The following is a 25,345-nucleotide window of genomic DNA, read 5'->3' as shown; positions in this document are numbered from 1 at the left end:
GCCTCCTGGTGTCTCGCAATGTGTCCGTTGCCCGTTGCCCGTTGCATGCTGCTGCTGCTGCTGCTGCTTTCTATGCTCTGTGTGTGTCAGTCAACAATTCAATTAACGTGTTGATGATTTTGTGGCATGCAACATGGCGAACGAGTCCTGCCACTCACTCACTAACTCACTCGTCCTGCACTTGCCACAGTGCCACAATGCCGCAGTCTCTCTCTCTCTCTCTCTCTCTCTCTCTATCTCTGCTCTGCTCTGCTCTGCTCTTGTGCAATTTACGTTACAGCATTTTAATGAGCAATTGATTGCAATGCAACACTGCATTCCCTCCCCCATATTCTACTACCTCCCTCTAGCATCTTTATGCCTACTTTGCCGCGTCAATTTGTCAATTAGTTTGTCAATTGTTTTGCCACACTTTTCGCACACACTCGCACAAATGAAGCAAAGTCTAAACTGACTGACTTCATTCAAAAGAAACTCTTCTCAATGAAGCCGCAATTAAACAAATGCTTTGCTCTGCTTTTTGTCTTCCCAATTGTCTCAGTTGTTGTTGTTGTTGTTACTGTTGTTGTCGCCAGCGGCAAAAATGCTTAACACTTTCAATTAAACGCATTAATTTTATGGGGATTATGCGTTGGGATACGATAAGTAGGAAGCAATGGCCACAGCTGAGAGCTGAGAGCGAGAGGAGCTGTGTGGCATGCCACATCGCTTCGCATCGCATCGCATATCAAATTTAATTTGCTCATTTGCCCTAAAAGCTTTTAATGTGTCTTGGGTGGCAATGGCATCGCTCGCTGTTTCCCTTTTCCCTCTTCCCCCCACCGAAAAGTTCTTTGCCGCTGGCCGCATAGTCGAAATAGCTAAGGAATGAAGCGAAGGAAGTGGGAAGTGGGAAGTGGAAAGAGGGAAGGGGGGAAGGTGGGGGGATGATGATGAGGATGGTGCTACCTAGCGAGCTGCTTGCTTACCGAGCAAAAATGCGCCCCTAATTAAATTCAATATTAAATTGAGCAAAACGCAATTAACTCAAAAAAGCGCACAGAAAGCAGCAGCAGACGTTGGCAACGTTGCCACATTGTCAGACTGCCAAACTGCCAGACTGACAGACTGACAGACTGCCAGACAAACTGACTGGCAATACGCCACTCATAGTCCTGGCCATGGACAGATTTCTGACTTGCCATCTGCGTTTCGCTGCGTTGCGTTGCGTTGCGTTACGTTACGTATACGCCGCGTTTGCAGCTGAACTGTGATTTGGCCCCAAAACAACAAGACGACAAAGAGTCAGTCAGCATTGTTGTTATCATACAACACAGTGGATCACATTGCATAAAGTGTGCACATAATAAATTACAGATTACAGCAAGGACTTAATTATATATTTGTGAACATTTATTGGCTCTCGATTACTTGAACAATCTCTTTCTATACTTTTAAGAATTAAGTCTTTTTAGAAATCTGAACTGAAATGAAGCTTGAATAAACATTGCGAATCAAATTTCTAGAACAATTTCTTGCTATACTTTAATGATTTAAATCTTTATTGCATTTTGAAATAAAATGAAACTTAAATGAATGTCGGTAATAAAATGTAAATGCACTCTTTAGATTTAATTTGAATCCACACAAATTTATTAAACAATTTCTCAATAAACACTAAAGAAATCATGGACTTCTATGTTATATCTCAATATAATTGTCACGACAACAATTTCTGTATCATAATATCGAATTTTTAACATCATTTGAATAGTATTTGATGTGCTTTGCAAAATTAATATAATATATTCAACATTGACAACAGTGATTTATATGTCTAAGCATATTTCAAAGGTAAATAATATATTTAAGATAATTGATATTTTTATACATTACTTCTAACGTTATTTGATAAGTGATCAACTTGAAATAGATGAACATGATTTATATGTCCATCCACTTCATATTTAGAAGAGCTTTCTTTAAAATTGAAAACAGTGATTTGAATTTCTAATCTTTACAATTAGACACATTTCCACTTTAAATAATATTTATACAAAATAATTGACATTTCCATCAAAGAAAACGAAATAGAGAGATGACTATTTGTGTAGCAATATAATATATGGCAATAATTTTTGCACCACTGTGCGGCCAACTGTCATGTTTATGAGCCGCTGACTGCCTCCACAAGCTGTTAGCTGTTGTTGCTGCCTCCGCAGTCGCTGCTGTTGCCGTTGCCGTTGCTCTTGGTTGCTTTGGGTGCTGCTGATGTTGCTGCTGCTTCTGTTGTGGGGGCGTTGAAACAATGCGCACACACAACGAAGGACACAACGAACGCAGCAGCAGCAGCAGAAGCAGTTACATAGATAACAATTAACAACGTTTTCCCCGTCTGGTCGACTGTCCGTCGCTCAGTCTCTCAGTCTCTCAGTCTCTCCGTCCGTCCGTCCGTCCGTCTGTCTGTCTGTCTGTCTGTCGTTGCGACTGTGTAACCCGCTGGCTACGTTTTGGCAATCTAAGATGTCGGCAAACATTTTGTGTGCGTGTTGACGTTGCCACAACGGCAGCAGCAGAGGCAGAGGCAGCTGAGGCAGCATCAGAAGAGTCGATTGCGAGTCTGATGTGTGCCAGCGATAACAGTGCGCCCTAGAGGCAAAAACTACGAGACGAGAATACTTCTCCCCGCCCCAGCTCCCACACACTCTCCCTCTCTCTCCCTCTCTCCCCCGCCCACTCTCGCTCGGATCGGAGCAGCAAAATTAATGTCTGCTAATGATTTGTGCCGGCATGTTGCCCTCGCCTGCCACGCCTCTCTGTAACACATGCCGCCCCCAGCAGCAGCAGCAGCAGCAGCATGCAAAGTGTTTAATGTTTCATAACTGCGGTGGAAGAGGGAGAGAGAGAGAGAGAGGGCAAAGAGAAGAGGACAGAGAACAGATCAGAACACACACACAACAAGCAAAAGCAAAGCAAGACAAGGCGCACAAAGTCAACTTGCAGCCACAGCTACTGACGTTTGCCGAACTGCCCGAGGGAGAGCAGACAGAAGCCAAAGGAGACAGAAGACAGAAGAGCAAAGAGGCAAGAGGCAGGTAGCAAGAGGAGGAGAGCAGTAGATAAACTAGAGGCAGGTGCACAACACAACACAACACAGAGCAAAGCAAAGCACAACTGGCGCTTGGCATTGCAATCTCACTTTCAGTTGTCAGTCAGTCGGATGGACAGAAGTTGCATATGTGGAGCGCATAAATTGTCAAAGTACGAGTATGTATGTGCAACACAGCGGGGCACAAACACAAACACACATGTGTGGCCACATTGTCAACGCTGCCTGCAACTGGTTTTCTTCTGTGCTAATGAGTTGGCATCGCAGGAAACCGTTTTTTTTTAACTGCACGATCTCCATGAATTTGCTATCGATACATAATTTATTGTAGATGCAGCATCAGCAAGTATTCGCATTGATTTATTACCAAAAAAAGTTCATCTCTCTATGCGATAACGTTAATAGTATTCATCAGATGGTGACATACATACTTCTTCTATAAGCACTTTAGATTTAATCACATTGGTTATAAAGAAATTCACATTTTTTTGGTATGTTTTGTACTTGACGGTATATTTTTAATGTTGTACTATATCAATATACCAAATTATCATTCGGTATATAATAATAGTTTTGCGGTATATAAATTTACATTACTGAATCAATATATCAGCTATAGAATTTGGTACATTTTAGTATTTTTGTGGTATATTAATTCGGTATATAAAAAATACTGTCGCACTAGTTTGCTCTTATTCAAAACGAGCGAGTATTTCACAGTCGAGCAAACTCAACTGTAGCCTTCACACTTGTTGTTATTGAGATTGAGTTCCATAATTTTAGATCTCTCCTTTTGACTTGCAATGAATTTATTTCTGAAGAATACATCTATATATATTATATTATATATACCTGCTACTTTACGCGAATATTACTCATTAGATGATTATCTAATATATAGACTTCTTCTATATGTGTACGGATCTAATCACATTAGTTCTAAAGAAATTAACATCATTAAAATGGAGTATGATGAGCAGCAAGTGAAGGAGGAACTTAAGGTCCTGTACCTTGACTTTCGAAGATGAAATGAAACCAAGGTGCAAGCTGAAGAAGCCAAGAAGAAAATTACAAATAAGACAGTTGCTTTTGCTGACAACGATGTCTCTAACAGAGTTGCAAATGCTCCAACATTGCTCGTGGCACGTGCCTCACGACACTGTCCAGGCATTCCTTGAGTTGTCCAAGGAAGTGCATCGAAATCTGCGAAGTGCGAGCTGAGCATCTGAGCGAAGAGAAGAATGCGTTTAAGGTGAAACACATTACCGCAACAGGGTGGAACGAAGAGCGGGTATTCGATGTGCAGGTCGAGATGTGGCTTCTCACACTTGTCTGGTTGTAATCACACGCATGCCACAAAGGATATTTTCATGTCCTCGGTTATCAGTTGTTGTTCCTCAAGGCGATTACCATTGCATACAATTGATTTATTAAAGAGTGAACGATACTCGCATCACACAGTTTTAAGTTAGTATTTAGCTCTGTAATTATTGTTGACTCTTTTTCTTTACGTTGATTATACTCGATTTGAATGGCAAGTGTTGCGTCAGAGGATTCCATGACCGTCCATTCATTTAAGCTGAACATTATTTAATTGATTCAGAGGACAGATTCAGATCATAGATTAGCGACAGAAGAAAGCTTAGACTCTGATCTGAAGGTAATAAATTGTATATTAACATTGAAGATGATTACATAACATATTTCTCATTCCTGCTTTTCATTGTCAGATGATTAATAACATATCGAAGCGCAGAGCAGCCTTAATAAAGCCAAGAGTCTTCTGAAGTAATCGAATTTTGTAAACATATTAACTTTGAATAACTTAATACATAATAAATGGTAACTTTATTCTCTATATATTCGAGGTTAAAATGCAGATCACAGCGTGATCGATAACATATCAAACCGCTGCGCAGAGCTAATGAAGCCAAGAGTCATCTGAACTTCGAACTTATTGACTTCAAATAACTTAATATATAATAAACGGTAACTGTATTCTCTATATAACATATTCTAGGTTAGAATGCAGCTCACGGCTTGATCGATAACATATCGAAGCGCAGCGTAGCGCAGTGCGGAGCTAATGAAGCCAAAAGCCAGCCACACCCTGTCCTAATGGACAGTTGCTGAGCAGCCCATCCCCTCGAGGCCAGTGAGGCAAGTGAGGCAAGCGAGGCAACTGCTCTCATGCATATTTATTGACCACACATACTGCTGGCACGCCCCCTCCCAGCCCAGCTGGCACGTATCCACAACATATGTATGTGTGTAGATAGATGCACTCTGGTGGGTGTTGCCGCCAGCAAGCGATGTCGATGATGAGGGAGAAGAAGACGCTTGCCGTCGCCGTCGCTCTCGCAATTGCAATTACATGAAATTTTAGCTTATAATTTGATTAAACTTTTCAATTACAATATGCAATGAAGTTGCCAAGCGCTGTTGTGTGTGGCAACAACTGGCGTGGCAAGGTGCAGCGAGGCGAGGCAAGTCGAGTCGAGTCGAGTCGAGGCGTCTGCCCTCGCCTGCTAATTCCCACAATTACAATTTGCTGGCAAGCAATCAAGAGACTAGTCCACAGACTGGACTTGGCCAGACCGAGAGAGACACACAGAGTGTGTGAGAGAGAGAGAGAGAGAGAGAAAGACCTCCCAGGTAAATGGCAAAAGCACCTGCAGCTGCAGCAGCGGTAGCGGTAGCTCGGATTCCATCAGAGAGCTGGCCAAGTGCCAGAGCAAAACCAAAAGCAAAAGCAAACGAAGGTAACCAAAAACTCGCCAACTGTCAGCAGTCTAAAGTCTGCAGTCTGCAGTCTGCAGTCTGCAAATCTGAAGTCTGCCTCGTCTGGCAGTGAACATATGGCCAGGCCTAGACTTGATTCTGGACTCTAGTCTCCTCTAGGCTGGCTCAGCACACGCCCTCTGCTGCTCCGCTTTCCCCTTTTCCCCTCCCCTTTTCGCTCCTTCCTCACTGTCGTCTGCGTGTGGTTCATAATCTTAAATTGCCACAACCAAGGCAACAACAACAACTGATTGCCTCTGCTTGGATGCTTGCCACGTACGTGCTCATGTGCACAATGCGATAGAATTTTCCTTTTTCTTTTACTTTTTCCGCTTCTCTCTTAGTTTTTCGTTGTTGTTTTATTTTAAAAATGTTCCTCTCTCTATCTCTCTCTCTCTCTTTCTTTCTCTGTGTAGCTGCAGGTTAATCTAAATTAGAAAAAATATGCACGCAGTCAGCGCAGAGTTTAACTAACTCAAAGGTAAATAGACAACGCTGCAGTCGCAGTCGCAGTCACCGTCGCAGTCGCAGTCACCGTTGACGTCGCAGTTAGCGTCAAGCGTCGACAACTCTTCAGTTGTCTGTGTGCATTGTTGTTTGTTGCTGTCAAGTTGTTGGCATTGCCACATGGCAAAGGCAAAAGCAAGAGCAAAAGCCAAGCAAACTTTAAACAAAACTTGGCTCAAAGCTGCCTCGTTCGCTTGGTTAGAGATGCGCAACGCTTCACAGTCACAGTGACTGCGACTGCGACTGCGACTTAAACTGTGACTGCATAAATCGGATTGAATATATTCCCAACTACAATTCCAGAGGCAACTTCCTGTCTTCTGTCGTTCGTGACTCTCGTCTAAATCTCCATCATTGAAATTTCGCCCCAACATAACATAAGAGGATTTTCATTAAAGCGCATAAAAATGTGAGCGCGCCCCTTTCATTGCCATTCTCATGCCCATCTCATTGTTGTTGTTGCTGTTGCTGTTGTCTGCATGCCGATACACAGGGCAAGATACAAGAGACAGACTTGGAGACAGTAACCAACTCGTGTCTCAGTTTCGCAGTCACACACACACACACACACACACATACAGAGACAGCAACCACAGCCGGAAATGCAAAGGCAAATACGAGCTGCTGCCGAGGCAGCGAAACGCGCGTGCCCCAAGAACGATGCCACAACATTGTAAGTTGTTGCTTGTTATGCCGTCGCCTGCCTCCCTGTCTCTGACTTGCCTTGCCATGCCTTTCCTTACCTTACCTTGGCCTTTGGCCCCAAAACCAAAAAAAAAAAATAAACAAATAAGAGAGCTACAATCGAATGTGCTCGACTATGGCATACCCGCAAGCAACATTCAGTAAAAACATTACGGTATTTATCTTAGAATATACCGAAATAATATATGTACTGTAAAAATACTAAAATATAATACTGTAAGCATACTAAATATACACATATCTGCTCGACTGTGGCATACTCGCAAAGAACATTCAGTAAAAGCAAAACATTACGGTATTAATCTTAAAATATACCGAAATAATATACTGTAAAAATACTAAATTATACCTAAGACTATATTTGTTATATCAATACACAATTATATTTAAAATATACCGTAAAGTATAAAAATACCAAAAAAATACTAAGATGTGTCGAAGGGTATATTTGGTATATCGATATAGAATAACATTCCGAATATACAAATAAAAATACCTAAAATTCTAAAATATACCGAACCTATATTTTACATATCGGTTTAATACTGCTTCCCAAATATACCGCAGCATGTAAAAATACAAAAATATACCGAAATTTAAAACTCACTTCATTATAGCTTTTTTATATCTCTATCTCTATCTCTATCTCTTATAGTTCTGGAGACTTTGGTGTTCATACACGGACAGAGAGACGCACATAGCTATGACGCTGATCAAGACTATATGTACTTTATGGAATTCTGCCTGTTACATACATTTGCTGAAGGCACAAAGTTATAATACCCTTGTACCCTTTAGGTAGCGAGTATAAAAATGAAATAGAAAAAGTGGCGACTAAAGGTGAGCGTAGCTTTAAGGTTGGATTCTGCTGCTGCTGTCATTGAAGCGAACGTGTAATAAATACAACGCAACAGCAACATCAGCAGCAGCAACAGCAGCAGCAACAGCAGCAGCCACATCGCCAGCAGCTAGATTGCGAGGCAAAGTCAAGTACATCGTACGCTGTAGTATCATTTGCACGTACTTGTCACAAGGCCTACAGTTGCCGCTGCATGTTGCAGCTTGGCTGTTGACATTGCTGTTGTCGCTGTGCCTCCGGCTGTCTGTGTTTCTCTCTCTCTCTCTCTCTTTCGCTGTCTCTGTCTCTTCTTGCCCTGTCTACACGTTATGCCTATGCCAAATCTCATTTACAGAGAGCGAGCCGAACCTTTGGCTTGACCCAAGCTCCCATCCGCATTATGTCCAGTTCGCTGGGTGCGCGTCTTCACTTCCACTTCGGGACATCTTCCGAATGCTGCACACTTTGCATAAAATTAATATCGAGCCACTGACTGCCTCCATCCCATCCCTTCCCGCTTTCTGTTCTGTTCTGTTCTACACTCTTCATGTTTCCGACAGTTCATTGCGAGTATTTTAACGGTCGCCACTTCCGCCGACGGGCGCCACTTGGATCCGCCTCGGCATAATTCGCTTTTTATGTTAACTTTGCCATTTCAAATATTTAATTTTGAAAAATAATTTATTCATTTCCGGCTGCCTCTCTGGACCGAGATCCGAAGTCAGCGTCACGCGTCGCTCTGTTGATGATTTTCTTTCTTTTTTTTCTGTTTTTTTTTTTGGTCGCCTTATTTTCGCTTTCAATTCAGACTCGCTGTGTTTTCTATTTTATTTTTTTTTGGTTTTTTGGTGGCTGCCCAACCGCAATTTCATTTTGTTTTGTTTTGTTTTGGCCGCCGGGTGGGAAATTGAAACTGAACTGTAATCAAAGCGCGGCTATTGATGTCAACTGCTGACTGACTGACTGACTGGCTGCCTAGCTGGATGGCTGACTGGCTTCTCAAATGTAAATGAATTTCTGCATCAATTCATCGGACGCACTCGCATTTACAATATGAATTTCAATTGTGTGGAGAGCATGATAACGAGCATATCTCTAACTCAATCTCTCCCTCTCTCTCTCTATTCATCTCGAACAGATGAAGATGGAAATGGGAGATGGCAGATTTTAGATTGGAGCTGCAAGATTGACGCTGATGAGGCTTGAATCGCTGATGAGAGAAGCTGTCGCAATTCTCGTCGTACTCGTAGTTCAAGTAGTAGAAGCTCCTTAACTATGTGAGCGAATAAATCGCGTATACGCAGTGTGAACAGCACACGTAATTGTCCGTGCAGTATTCGCATTGTTTGGCGAACACACAACAACAACAACAGCAAAACAAATAACGAAAATGGCAAACAACAACGTCGCACACACAACAACAAAAAAAATGCACATAATTAAGTTGACGCTCAAATTGATTGCACACAAATTTGTGCGCAGCTTAAAAGTGAATTCGATTTAATTATCGCGTATAAATTTCAGTCGTGCCACAAGCCCAAGCTGCCAATCAGCAGCAGCAGCAGCAGCAGCAACAGCAACGAGGCAACAGCAACGAGGCAACAACAACGAGGCATGCCACATCGTGTTGCTGCTGCAGTTAATTGTGTGGCTTTGCCACAAAAACCAGACTCGAATGTAATACTCGATGCCGAATGTGTTTTGTTTTGTTGTGTTTTCTATTTTGCAATTGTGCTCGATACTTTAATATTGATGGCATCATTGAGTAATTGATAGAATTTCCACAATTGATGACAGTTTAGACTGTCGAACTTGCTCTTTAAAAGCCAAGTGCAATGTCTCATACACAACACAATTCAAATGCCAATTTTGTTGTTGGCTTGATTTGATTTCATTTTGATTGGCTTTGATTTATTTCTACTTGGACAGCGATGAAAGGCGTTTAAACAATTGAAGAGAGGCTAATCCTATTTGTGGCATAAGGAATTATAAATACAACAAGGATGAAATGCAGCAAAAGAAGTGCCGACTGCTAATTGATTAACATATGCGATACCCGAAAAACATGAGATTGCACTTGCCAAATGCTCAGTTTATCAATTATTCATTTGTGCTTTTCTTTTTTTTGTTTTACTTATTGTTGTTCTTGGTAACTGTTAGTTTGTTTAGTCGCTTGATTGTTGGATTGCATTCATTGATTATTCAGTTGTTTGTTTGAGTGGCGATTAGGCGAGAAGCAGACAAGGAAAATGTCTGATTTACGACTCAATTAATAAGAGTTGTCTTCATATTAGAATGGACAATATATAATATCAAATATAGTGGCAGTAAAAATAGAATTGGATCTATATTAAAATAGAGATTGGTAAGGAAAATGTCTGATTTAGAAGAATATGCATGAAATATATTCACTGTACAAAGTAAATGTTCATTAAAGTAGAGATTGTTAAGGAAATGTCTGATATATTATAGAAGATTAATAACAGTTGTCTTCTTAATGCATAAAGAATGAAAAATACGTACGAAATATTATATATGCTCTGTAAAATTAAATTCGCTTTAAATTATACTGAAAAAGACCAGATTCTAAAATCAAGAACATCTATCTCAACAATTTATTTCTTAAAATAAGCCAACTTAAAGATCAAATTATTGAAACCAAGAACATTAATCTGAAAAATGTCAAGTTTTCAAATAAGTCTTCAAATAGTAGATTTTGAGGTAACAAAATTCTCGAATCCATCGAAAATTTCTATAAACATTTCATCTAACTTTCAGTATTTTCGTTCATTCCTCAGTTAATTGAGGAATTGCGAAACATTCTTTGTTGTAGTATCAGACAATCTGGTATATTTTGTACTCTATCGATATACCAAATATATCATTCGGTATATTTAATCTGATACACTTTTGGAATATGTTTTAGCACTCGGCATATTTCAGTATTATTTTCATTATATTAATTTTGGCATGTTTTTAGAATATGTTTATCATTCGGTATATTTCAGTATTGTTGTAGTATATTATATGGTATAATTTTAGAATATTTTTATTAATTCGAGCGCGCTTTTGCGGCCATATAACTATACTTATTAATAAGAACTTAGTTGTATACCAAATGATCTTGAAATCAAGTTGTGTCTTCTAATTTCACGATCTTGTCGCATTTTTTACTATAAATTTTTTGGTACTAAGACCAAAATCTGGATATTAGAGAGACCTTTTTTCAGTGGGAAATATATTTGCTGTACAAATTGAATTCGCTTTAAAGTTGCTGTCGCTGTCGATGTCGATGTGTATCTATTTCAGATCAACTGTCTGTCTGACGACTGACGTTCAATTTAAACCTGGTCACGTTTTGGCATTGTGGCTTTTGGGTTTTCTGTCAACTTTTCTCTCACTTTGTCGTCAGCCAATTTGCATGCAATTTTATGCAAAAAAAAAAAAATAAAGCACACAAAACAAATAAAACGAATTGTTGACTATTAAATGCCAGCCAACAAATGCGCAAAATTGTTGCAAAACGGCCAAAAAACCAAAAAAAAATGGTTAAATAATAATAATAATAGAGTACAAAAGAAATCGAAACGAAAAAAACAACAATTAAAAGCAGCACGCAAAATTTGCTTTTCTATAAATGTTTTTCCCTCTCTTCAAATGTTATGCAATTTGTTGCATCACAACAACAGCAACAGCAACAGCAACAACAACAACAGCATGAATGAAAATAAAGCAGACAACAAATCAGCTGTGAAGCATTTTAATGAAGTCAAAATGCGTGAGCATTTATTAGTGCATTTTATTGTTTATTATTATTATTTTTCTTTTTTTTTCGCTCTTCACATTTTATTATGATTTCATTATTGTTTATTCAATTTTTGTGCTCGTTTTTATTTTGTTGCTGCTGCTGCTGTTGCTGTTGGTAGCCTTTTGTGGTCATAAATTATGCTGGAAAACGCGCTTGAAAATTGCATTTACATTTTGTGTTAAATATTTAACACTTCAACTGCGAGCGAACGAATGCGAGTGTGTGAGTGTGAGTGTGAGTGTGAGTGTTTTTTACACATTTTAATTAGCTGCATTTTATTGCCATGGCCTGACCTGGCCTGGCCTGGCCACACCCCCCGCTGCTGGCGTTTGGGCGGAACTCATTAGTTGTCATGCACTCAATAAATGGCCGCAACAATACATCATTTAAGCCTTCATTAGTTTATCGGCCAAGCGACTGGTAAAAGTTATTAGCGACAGTTTAAAATGAAATTGCTGTTGGCCCTTTTGTTGTTATTGTTGCTGTTGTTGTTATTGTTGCTGTTGCTGTTGTTAACATATTCATTTGGAAGTTAATGAACTCGTCAATTAGTTTGCCATTGTCTGGCTGCCTGACTGCCTGACTGCCTGACTGGACCAATGACTAATTACACATAATATTATTAATAATATTGCGTGAACTCGGTTGAACTGCACTTGAAACAACTGCTGAAAATCTAGTTTGCTGCAAGGCACTTTGCTTTTGTTTGTCTAATTACTTAACAAGAACTTTCCTCTCTCTCTCTCTCTCTCAGTCTCTCTCTTGTCAACTGACACTCTCCACAGCCATTTTCCATTCAACTCCCATTTGGCCAACTAAAACTGTTCAACTGCTTCTGCTTCTGCTTCTGCTTTTCCTTGGGCTTCCTCTTTTGACTTGCCGATTGCCAAATACACAATGCGCTGATGACTCTTTGCCTTTTAGCCAAGCTGGCGACGAGTCTCGTCTCTCGTCTCTCCTCCCTCCTCTCTCCTTCCCTCTACCTCCTCCCTAAGCTTGTTGCTGCATATTTCTGTTTCTGACTTTCTCAAGCAATTACTATTTAATTTGCGCAAGCATTTTGCGCCAACTGCGGCGCATCACGACAGCGGCAACAGTGGCAGCTGCCACGCCCCCCTTTAACGCTACTCGTCTTACGCCCAACAAACTGTTGGCTGCTCATATTGCAGCCTCCATCTGAGTCTCAGTCGCAGTCTCAGTCTCACTCTCAGTTGGCTTCTCTCTGCAGTTGTTCTTTGTTCGCCGACAGCTTCTTTTTTTTTCTGTCGTGTTTTTGCGTTTTTGGCATTTTCGATCTTGTCTACGTTTGCTGACCACAAGCCGCTTAACAACAGCAACAGCAACAACAACAACAACCGCCTGAAGGTGGCCCCCACGCTTTTTATTTTGCGGTTTTTTTTGGTGGCTGGACATTCGACGAGTTGAGTTGAGAGTTGTATATGGGGAAGTCACCGCAGTCGTCTACTTAGTCATGTTTTATGGCTCTTTTGGCTTTATAATTTGTCCGACAACAGCTGCGCCACAGACTGCGCCTCACCTCTTCTCCCTCCCTCTCTCTCTCTCTCTCTATCTCGCACTCTCTTGATTTGCAGCATTAGCCCCTGATCCAGTTTTCTGTTATGGCCTGGCCAACAAAAACTTCAAAGCGTTTCGCCTTTTTGGGCTCTTTTGGGTTTGTCGTCGTCGTCGTCGTCGCTGAGGTTGCTCCAATTAGTTGCCAAATGTTTTCTTGTTAAATTCAAATTGTAATTTTATGATTGCGACCAAATGTTGTTGCCCCAACACAAAACACAAAACACAACACACAATACAACGCACTACACTCGATGGCTTCTTCGGCAAGCTAATTTATTAGTTTTGTGCTCCATGGCCAAAATGAGTCTCAACATATTTGAATTTCTATGCTTTTTATATTTGTATATGGCTTGGGGGCAGCCTCAAGAATTTCTACACTCCCCCACCTGCTGTGCGTGTGTGTGAGTATATTTAAATTAAATTCTTTTTATTGTGTTATTTTTGGTATTGCGAAGAATACAAAAAAATATAAAAATGGAAAAAAAAAGTTTTGTTCTCTTGAGCTTTGTTTGCTTTTCGAGCATTTCGTTTCCATATTTTTGTCTCTGTTGTTGGCCAAACATTTTGCTTTTGCTTTTGCTTTTGCTTTTCCTTTAGCTTAGCTTTGTTTGTTTTATTCTGCAGCGTTTTCCTTTTGCTTTCCGCTTTCATTTGCCGTTGTCGGTTACGTATTTTGTTGTTGTTGTTGTTGTTGCTGTTGTTGTTTTCATTTGGCATTGTTTTGCTTTATTTTTGTTTTGTCGGTTTGCTGTTTTCCTTGTTTTTTTCTCTCTCCTCTTTTCTTTTTTTGGTTGGTTGTCTTTGCCGAGGCGAGGCGCCTCAAAGGAGCGATGCGCCGCAATCCGCAGTCCGCAATCCGCAATCCGCAATCCACAATCCACAATCCCGCAGTCCGTGGCACTTCTGAATGAGGTTGCAATGACTTCGCTGTCTTCGCTGACCGACTTTTCGATGCTCTCGATGTGGCAGGTGGCAGCTGCTGCTGCTGCTGCGGTTGCCATTCGATGAGTGATGAGTGTATTCACATGCCGCCAACAAATATTTGCGTTTGTTTGTGTGTGTGTTTATTTAACACATTCTGACACTTTAACACTTACGAGTGCACTCGCATTCATATTCATGAGTGTATTCATATTCATTTGAATGAATATACTGCGTATTTGTTTGTTTTACAGCTATTTAAGTGCTTCCCTTCGTTCTAACACTAATGAATACATTCGAATATGAGTGTATTCACCAACACTCATTTGATATTCATAAATATGACTTTATGAGTATATTGAAATTCAGCTCTTATTTATCTACCTCAATTAGTTTGGTGTGAATACTCATGAGTGTATTCGAATATGGTCATAAGCACTCATAGCTAGGTAAAGTAGGTAGACTCATGAGTGTATCCGAATGTGAGTATATTCTAAAATTATAACACTTAATATTCATAAATATCCATATAGTGCCTAACAGAGTAAATACTTAACAGTATTCAATTGCTATTCAGAGGCAAAACTCATGAGTGTATTCGAATATGACGGAGTACTCAAATAATATATAGTTAAATAGCACATATTCATAATATAATAATTAGTCCTGCACACCATTGTGTGAATACTCAACTGTATTCGTTTACTTATATTCATATGCATAGAAATATTCATATCACCTGCACTCATAATTATTCATAAATCTTTGTGTGTGTTGTGTGAGTGTATTCGCATATTCGTTGTGTCTGTCCATTCACATTTTACGAGTACATTTTACATTTTTCTCCTTGTACTCTCTTGTAGTTGTTTTCGCCTCCTCTCTTTTTATGTTTCACTTCTTTTTCTTCTTCTACTATTTTTTTTGTCTGTTTGCATTGAGCTGTGCAAATTAAATTGCAAATGTGTCTTGCTCACACTCACACACACACACACACTCACACACACACACATACATCCATTTACTCACTTGCACTCACTCGTTTCATTCATCGCATCTAAAATCCATGCAAACGACGCCGCCGATGCCGATGCCGATGCCGCTGCCGCAGCAACAACCAAGAACCAACAACCGACAACAGCAGCAACAACAACTATGCACTCACACACACACTAACACACTCACATACTCATACTCGCATTCACATTCACTCACACACAGATTGCAGTTGTTTTTGCTGGTTTTGTTTCATTGTCCGCTATCCTTTTACTTATGCCCCTGCCATTTGTGTGTGTGAGTCTGTGAGTCTGTGAGTGTATTCGTGAGTACATGTGTGTGAGTGTGTGCTTAGCTGCAAATTGCAATTAGTGTTGACTTATGTTGAAGTCATCGTGCACCAGTTTCTGTTCATCCCTCTCCCTCCCCCCCAATGTCGTTTCTCCTCTTCCGTTCCCTCTCGCTCTCGCTCTCACTCTCTTCTCGCTCTTTCTCCACATTGACACTACAATTCTCCCACATTTGTGCCTCACGCTTGTAATTGCTGTTGCTTTCGTTGCTCTTGTTGTAGTAATTATTGTTCTTGTTGCTTTTCGACGCCATCGCTGCAATGTGTCCATAAAAAGGCATTTGAGGTTGCAGCCAAGTGCAGTTAACTAACTCCAAAGCACTTGGTCATCCAAGCGATAGCCAAAGGGCACAGATAGAGAGAAAAAACCGAGAGTGACAGAGATAGACAGAAAGAGAGAAAGAGAGAGATTGCTAAACGGAGAGCTTTACCAATTGTCTGGCAACGACTTAAAATCAATGCCAAATCTCAATCCTTAACCTCAGGCTGGGCCAAAGAAACAACCAGACAAGTAAAAACCATGGAAACAGCTGCATTAAGCAGACTGCGAAATACCCTATACTACGTAATGAGTTAGTCGCTATTGCTGTTCAAAATAATAATAAATATATAGCATATGGAAATAATAAAATAATGACATTGTTCTTGCTTTATATTAAACAAATAATGTGGGCATAAAAGTAAAGGAAAGTCAAGTGAGAATAATGGAAACAACATTCATAACAATTTTCAGTAGCTTGCTAGTTAAAATGAATTCCATTTAAGGAATCGAAAATATTGTAGTGACTGACATTTTGATTAATATGATTCCCTAAATAATTTCTGTTTAATCTTAGAGTTCAACAAATTTAATTATTGTCGCAATATAGATAGATAAATAATTTTTAAAATTATTATGATATTTGATTGCTAAATAGCAAGCTACGCCGTGAATTTCAGCTCAGTAGCTCTTTTAGTTCCCAAGATATACCCGTTTAAACTAACAGTCAGACGGGCAGACGGAATGAATTTTTGCATAGAAGAGCTGAGTGTCTAGTGCATATTGAAAGCAGCAGCAAGTGGCGGCATTTTAATTGTTGCTTTGTTCTATGCCGATGCCAAAGAACCAAAGCAGCAAGAACAACAACTGTGATTACATTGCTAAAGAATCGTATATTGCGAGTAGAGAAATAAATGTTGCTTAGTTGCTTAGTTGGTTGCTTAGCTGTCTAGTCGGTTAGTTAGTTGGGCAGCCGCAGCAAAAACCTCATTTAAAAGCAATTTTCATTGCTTTCCACCAGCTATGGCATGGTCACAGAGGGGAGTAAGGGAACAAGGTAGAAGGGGGAAGTCGGAGGGGAAGTGGAAGGTGTACAACTACTACAAATCGAAAGCTCGTTTACAATGTTGAACCTTCTCTCGCCTTTTAGCATAACTTGCAGTGTCTAGCATCGCCCCTTCCCCTCCTCAGCTGCTTTCTCACACCAAGTTGCTCCACACTCCCTCCACACCCGTCTCCACCCAACAACACCTTCCCCCCTCTCCACGATGTTGTTGTTGTTGTTGCGCCTGGCGCAGCCACAAAATGTTTTCAAATTCACATAAATTAAAGGCACGGAAAAACTATTAAAGCGTTTGTCGTGCCCTTAGTAAGTGTGTGTATACGAGCATGTGAGTGTGAGTGTGTATACGTGTATGTGTGTGTGTGTGTGTGTTGGTTAATGAAGAAAAATAGATGAGTGTTTGAGGTGAGCAACGGCGGCAGCAGCCGAAATGTGCTTAAAACATTTTATGTCTCTTTGCCTCTAGTCAAAGAGCGAGTGTGTGTGTGTGTGTGTGTGAGTGTGTGTAAGCTACTGTATCTGCCCTCAGCCCAGACACTTCTTCAGTCTGCGCTCTAAGCAGCGGGGTGCCCAACAAGGGGGGGAGATAGAGAAGGGAGTCACTCATTTGTGTGCTCGCTTTGATGGCCTTTTTGCTGGCTGTCTTTAGCTGTTTCTCCCCACTGTACGTGTGTGTGTGTGTGTGTGTTGTTTGTTAATAAGTTGCAGCGATTTGTCGCCTGTCTGTTGCTCGACCCCAACACATGAACACGCACACGCACACGCACACGCACACACTCGCACTTTGACACACATGTAAAAAGAGTGTTAATTACTTCCAATTGGAATTTCGGTTAGTTTATAATTTGCCATGCCCATTTTTAATGGGAGACAAATTGATGGGCTCTTTTAACAAAACACTTTATGCTGCCATCGTCATCGCCATCGCCAACGCTATTGCTGGCGGGGATTAAGGCGTCCAAAGAGGGGAGGGAGAGGCGCCACAGTGTGGCAGCTGTTGCTGCCGCTTATGCCACAGCGCTTTGCTATTTGAAGCCATTTGAATTGCGTGTGGTCAGCTGGGTCAGCCGAGTACAGAATTAGAGAGGCAACAGAGAGAGCAAGAGCAAGGGGGGGGGTGGGAGGACAGCTTGCTAGATTGCCAAGCTAAAAGGCAGTTAAAAACTGCGGCACGTAGCCATTGGCAATGGACGCGCGAAAGCGTAGCGATGACTGCGAATGAAAAGCCAGGCAAATAAAAGGCGGCCAAAAAGGGCTAAAGTGCTGCACAGACCACACTCTGAGTGGAAGGGTGGGGGGAGTGGGGGAGAAGGGGAAGGGGAAGGGGCAATGAAAGCACAGATTCGATTACACTGAGAGAGCGAAGTGCTTAAGAGCAGGTATTGAGCGGGGCAGCAACCGCAAAATCATGCGGTTGTGTTAGCTTCAATGCAGCAACGACAACAACAACAACAACTACAACTTGCAACAGCAACTTGCAACAACAAGAGCAGCAGCAGCAGCAAAGCTTTTGCAGATTCCGTTTCAGTTTTATTTTCGTTTTTTGTTTCACTTTTTTTGCTTCTTTTCCACTTTGGGGTTTTTACGATTTGCTTTGACTTTGGGCTTTTCCGTGCCACATCGAAAGAGAGAGAGAGAGAGAGAGAGAGAGACGGAGTGTGGGAGGGGGGAAAAGTGTCAGGTGGCAGTGTTGGGTGTCGTTGCACTTCATTGAGCCGTGCAAGTGTTAAAAGTGTAGCAAATTGCGTGGTTTTTATGCCACTGCGCTGCATCAAATGATGTTGCCCAAAAGGCAACGTGGGAACATCGCAAACTACAAGCCACACACAAATAGAGAGAGAGAGAGAGAGAGAGAGAGAGAGAAAACAACACATGGCAACTATTATTAGGAACTTCCTTTTTTAAACACTTTTAGCCACACAATTATCTTTCGAATATCAAACAATCTCTAAATACATTCAATTATCTGTATGCGATTTCAACTTTTATCTTGTAATCTTTTCCTAAAGATAAACCCAAATTCTTATGGATATGATACGAATTGTATAACATAATATATTATTAATTTCCTCAATTTCAACTTTAATTCAACATTTCCTTAAAGAAAACCTTATTTTAAATGCTGAATTTGAATTTCGCTTCATGGAAATGCTTGCTACACATATGAAATGATATTTAATATCGCAGTACAACGAATGTTAAATACGCAGAAATAACATGATGAATTTCTTCTTTAAGCCTGAAGAAAGAAAATACTATACTATGCTTAACATTCTCAATTAAGCTGCAGATGTGGCTTATGGATGGATTACTATAAAATGTAACTTTCTAGAAATAGCTTTAAAATTCTATGATATCATTTTAAGAATATGCCAAATTAATATAAAGAAATAAGTAATATAAAAATATAAGAAAAGTGCTATTTGGTATATTAATATACGACCACATTCAAAATATACCATAGCGTATAAAATATACTAGATTGTCAATCAAAGCACCTCAATTAAAATTCAAAATCGTTAATTTAAAACATTTGCTTAAATTGTTCATTCAAATTTTGTTCGCGATTAAGCATTTAAATAATGTTCACAAATATTTACAAATAAATTGTAGTTCATTTTATCCACATTATTTCTCGCTCTTCCCCCGTTGGACTTCTCATCGTGCTTCGCTTTTCCCACGCCAAAAACGTTGAGAAAGAAGGCGGGAGGTTGGTCTTTAATTAAAATGGCTTTTGTAGTTGGCATTTGTGGCATCGCATAGCTGTGCTTTCAACTTGAATTCCTTGCATTCTTTGGCCATATAGCAAAAACAAATCACATCCATAATCATATCCCTTTTGCAGTTCCCTCAGCAGCATTCCCAAAACTCGAAACCCAAACCCAAACTCAAACACACACAACAAAACGCAAATTAAGTACAGTCTCTTCATCGAGTCGAGTTCACACTGGAGTTGAATTAAGTCGAATCCTGTACTCTCGTTCTCGCTCTCTCTCTCTCTCTCTCTGTGCACAAAGGACACTCATTATGCATTCCCAATCTCAATTTCTCGCTCTCTTTTCTTTCTCTCTCCTCTGCTGAGTAGTTTTTTTTAGCGACGAGCGTTGCTATTTTTTAAATAAGCAACTTTTTTGCATACTTTCAGGCGCGCCGCCAACAACACACACTACAACAAAGTGTGGCAGCTTCCGCCTCCGTCTCCGCCTCCGGCTCCCTCACAACTCTCCAGCAACATGGCAACATTTTTTCACATCGCTATCGCCTGCAACGTTTGCCTCTCCGCCCCCCTCCACAAAACCACATTGTTGCGGTTGTGGAATAAAGTGTTGCATTTTGTTTTCTGTTCCAAGCGATTCGCTCGCAACTCGATGCCAACCGAGTTTCCTCCTCCCCCCTCACCCTACACCCTACACAAGCAGCCCCTCTTCAGGCAGACATATGAGCCGCAATGATTCTTGTTGCATATGTGCAACAACTTAACTGCCACTCGCTAGTTGATAGCCATTGTAACAGTTTCTGTTGCTGTTGCTGTTGCTGTTGCTGTCTGTTGCCTGAGCAATGGTCGCCGTTAGTTCGCGCAATTTGTTGCAAGTCAGGCGGATGGCAGAGTCCTCCTCCTGTTATTGTTATTGTTGTCCTTCGTCCTTCGTCCTGGTCCTGGTCGCTCGATGTGGGCAAGCAAAATGCGCACAGCTGTCGGGATTAACCGAGAGATTGCAATGTAAACGCAGCGAATTAGTCCAGGCCAACAACAAGCCAGGCAACCAAATGGGAAAAAATAAACCCTGAACCCGCCGCCACCGCCACCGCCACCGCCACCGCCACCGCCACTGCCGCACCCCTCACAAAGTCCTTCCACCCCCGATGGATGCGCATGTTACATGGAAAATCACACACAAATAAATGTAATAAAGAAATAAAACTCTCAATGGCCGGAGACAATAGACAATAGCCTTTGGCCAACTTCAATTTAGTCTCCATTTCCATTTCCATTTCTATTTCCACTTCCACATTTCCATCAGCATTGCGATTGTGATGGCGATTGCAGCCGCTGCCAAAAACTCAACCTCAAACTCAAACTGAAACTGAAACTGAAAATTTAACAGATGGTGCGCATTAGATGCGCTTCACTCGGCCCCAGAGACCAAGTAAACCAAGCAAATACAGCAGCCAAGAGACCCGCGAGCCACTGCGACAAACGTACCCCAAGCTGTGTCTGCCACACACACACACACACACACACACACACACACACACACACACACACACACACACACACTCCCCAAAGCCCTTCGCACACTCACTCTCTCAGAGGGCAGGCAGTGGACCAGAAGTGATTCAGCTGCGGCCAAATCCAGGTGAGCACAACAATAACAACAACAACAACAGATATAAAGAAAGTATAAAGAATGTGTGCAAACTAATTGACCTCATTGAAAAGAAAAAAATACAGGGGCGAAACTTAAAGCAGAAGTCACAGAGAATCAATTTCAATGCACCGTGTATAAATACAATATGTATTATTTAGATAATTGCAACTGCAGTTAAGCGAATACTTAAGATAATTGCATACCTCATTAAAACGAAAAGATGCGAAACTTTAAAGCAAAAGTCACAAGGAATCAATATCAATGCAGTGTGTATACATACAATACATTCTGGATAATTGCAACTGCACTTAAGTTAATTGCACACCTCATTAAAACGAAAATATACGAAACTTTAAAGCAGAAGAATATTATTTTCAGTAGGACTCTGCGTAAAATACAGTTTAATGCGGATAGCTGCAGCTGCATTAATGCGCACATTTAGGATAATTGCATATATCATTAACAAAGCAAAAAAAAGTGAAATACAGTATATATAGTATACGAGTATTATAGAGAAACAAGGGCAGCAAGTTTAAAAGTCATTATAGTATAAACGATTGAAACAGTTGCAGTTAAACGCACAATCGCTGTTTAATGATGCTACTTATTCGCCTACTACAAATACACTGCATAGCCAATATGAAAATGTTCTTTTAACAGCAACACCTTATTGGCTAATGTAAAATAATATAAATAAAGCCAAGTATATATTTTTTTCATTTTAAAAACACATTGCAGTTAAGTGCATTGGCATTATGTGCTCTAAACTTGCGCATACTTTTAAACTCTACGATATATTTCTCAATATAAAATTGAGTTTATGATGCAACTTACTAAATCAACAAATTTTAGCAAACAGATGAACACAATAAACTCCAATAAAGAATCAATTAAATTTTGCGAGCTTTGGCACCACTGTGCGAGCATTCCCGTTAAAGTGAATGGGTCACCGTTGCCGTGTTGCCATAGCCGAAATCGAAACAAATTGCTGGCGAATAAAGCAAATCTAAATATTAATGTGCGACTCAATGAGTTGGAAGCGGGTCGCGTCGCATCGCATCGTATTTAGGGGCTTTGGGTTGAGTTGGGCTCTGCTTCTTCCTCTTCTTCGTCTTCCTCTTCTGTTTTTTTGGGGTAGGCCTCGAGATAAGCCAGACGAGGAATTCAGGTAAAAGAGAAGCAAGTCGCGGCTGCCCCCGTGGATTTCCAATTCCTTTTTCAATATTTACTCTTTTTTTCTGTTTTTTTTTTTTCTGCTGTGGCGTAAATCTTGCAAAAAGCTTGCACAGGCAACCAGTTGGTCAGTTGGCAACTGGCAACTGGCAACTGGGAGCGGGTAATGGATGACTGAGAGAACAGAGGGAGAAACGGGGGAAAGACGTCGCTTGGAATTTCGCTCAACATAAATATTTTTATCACTTGCCTTTGGCCCCGGCGCTTGAAGTTTGTTTGTTTCCGTTTCGTTTCGCGACTTTTTTATTCATTTTGGTTTTGTATTTTTTTTTTGTTGCTTGTTGTTTGGCTGCTGTTGTCCCATGCCATCATGGCCATGCATTTGAAATGAAAGAACGGATCCGGATGCGGACGCGGATGAGGATGAGGATGAGGATACGGATGAGGATGTGGATTCACTGGGCAAGTGGCTGTGAAATCCGCCTCCCCACTCTGCCTTCTCCTCAAGGCGCTAAAACTAATTCAAATTAAAGCCCTTAAGCTGAGCACAAAAGCGCGGCGACTTATGCGTTAAATTAATTTTGGAATGAAGCGGACGAAGACGACGATGAAGACGCTAAGATGCGAGATGCGAGATGCTAGATAAAAAGGAAGATGCTAGATGGATGGGATAAAAACGGCATAAAAGTTGAAACTGAAATTGAAATTGATTGAAAGTCGAGGCGAAGCACGAAACACGAAACAATTGCTGAGCGCGCTCTTTATGTTAAATCAATTCTCAAGAGAATCAGTTTCTGGCCTAATCTGCAGTGCAAACTAGTAGAAACATTTGCCACCCTAGACGAACAGCTTCTAGGTCATTCCCCAGAAAAAGTTGCCCAGGAGATTTGTCCATAAGCCATAAATTAGCCGAGACTGAGACTGAGACTGAGGCTGAGACTGCGGCAACGTTGACGTTGACGTTAACGTTGACCTTCGACCGTGTTTTGCGCTGGGCCCGTTACCGTTATGGGGTTGACCCGGAGATGGAGACGGAGACGGAGCTAGAGGATGAGAATGAGGATGAGGATGAAGACTCGCCCGCTGCGCATTTGTTTCTTTGATTAATTCTAGACGGGGCGACGGCCCACAAAAAGTTAATCGTTAGTAATTTATGACTCTCTATGGAGAGACAGAGTTGGAGTTGGAGTTCGAGTTCGAGTTCCGAGTCGAAGTTGAGGTGACAGCTAGTGAAGGTGGGAGGGTAGAAGTAGTTGCAAGGTGCGGACAGCAGAGAACACAAATAATTGGCGTGTTTGCCAGCACAGTCGAAGACTGGAGACGAAGACAAAGATGATGATGATTGCATAAATGACCCGCTGACTTTGACAACAAATATGCCAAATGGAGATGGGGGAGGTACAAGGTAAAGAGATCGATTCAGCTCAGTTTGCTCTCGACTGCCAATCGATTGGATTGCCTTACTCCCACTATCGTCCTTTTCCATTTCCCACTTGCCACTTGCCAACTCCCAACATTTCGCATTTACCATTTACCATTTACTCAGCCATTCACTCGAGGCATTCAAATGCGCCGTCCAAGTGTTGAATAAAACACCAAAAATGCAAAGAGAAGAATGTCGATGACGTCGTCGTCGTCGCTGTTGTTGTTGCTTTTGCTTTTGCTGGCATTGGCCATGGCAATGGAAATGGCAATGGAAATGGAAGTGGAAATGGCATTGGGTATGATGGCAATCCAATGCTAGATGCATTGCATTGCTGGCGAGTTCATTGCGCTCTAGGAGTGCGAAGCCAGCGACCATGCGACCATCGTCATCATCTCGACCATCTCGACACTCCTCGACTATCGACTCTGGACTATCGAGGAGTGTGCCACACAATGGCCGCAATTGAAAACGCCACTCGATGGGGCAGGCCAACACAGTGCATCCGACTGTCCAACTGTCCAAATGTCCAACCGAATGCCGTTTACTCCTATGCCAGCAATGTTCTCAGTTATCTGAATCTGCGAGGGTCGCTTCAGCGGTGCTCGAATTGATAAAGCACTATGTATAAATACATCATTCAACTCTAATCTTCTCTGCATTACAATAGAATACTAAGTAAAAGTAACAACATTAATAAATTCAGCCTGCTTTCGTCACTTAAGAAATTCAGTTGAAATTGTTGAACAGGTTTCAAAAATTACATAATTTTCGATTGAGAGAAATTCATTCTTGAATATGCTTGTAAACATATTTCATTATTCAAATTTGTCACAGCATAAATTCTAGTGGTATAGATTTTAAAATTCAGGCCTGTCAGAGATTTCGATCAGATTAATGGGTAATTCAATATTTATATTATTTTATATTATAATATAGAAAAAATGTATATGTATGGTATAGAGTTTTTCCCTAATATTTGTTGTAATTGAATATTGATATTAATAAAATGAATAGTTTACCGAAATGTATTTAATTTTCTAATCAGAACATTATTTTGGGTCTAAATACTTTCGAATAACCTATTTACATTAGAATTCCATGATTATTTTATTACTTTCTTTTGGATATAAATAAATGGGAATAACACACATTGAAGAATGAAATCTTAAATCCACTTTTCACTTTATAATCGTATTTAGTGGAATATTTATTCCACATTTGTAATAAGAATATTTATAATCATTCTTGACAGATTCCTACGTCTCGATTTTGTTTTAGAATCGTTAAAATTTGATGTTCTGAATACTTTGGAATAACATACTTAAACCAAATTCTGAAATCAAGTGTTCACTTTAGGATTGTTATAACAAAATATTTCTATCGGAAATTCGTATTTCATAAAACTACATTCGAATATAATAAGTCAATATGCCACAAAATATTTGCTTAGATCTAAGCGATATTCTGGAATTCTGCAACGTTCTCGAAC

General features: G+C 40.6%; 1 protein-coding gene across 1 annotated transcript in view; it reads right to left on the bottom strand.

The window, feature by feature from the left end:
- LOC133847741 (netrin-B) overlaps window positions 1–25,345 on the bottom strand; it is a 69,526-nt gene that overhangs the window by 41,244 nt on the left and 2,937 nt on the right. The window lies entirely within an intron of this gene.

The sequence above is a fragment of the Drosophila sulfurigaster genome, chromosome X (assembly GCF_023558435.1).
Source record: "Drosophila sulfurigaster albostrigata strain 15112-1811.04 chromosome X, ASM2355843v2, whole genome shotgun sequence".
Lineage (NCBI taxonomy): Eukaryota > Metazoa > Arthropoda > Insecta > Diptera > Drosophilidae > Drosophila > Drosophila sulfurigaster.
This window is presented reverse-complemented; position numbering and strand designations above follow the sequence as displayed.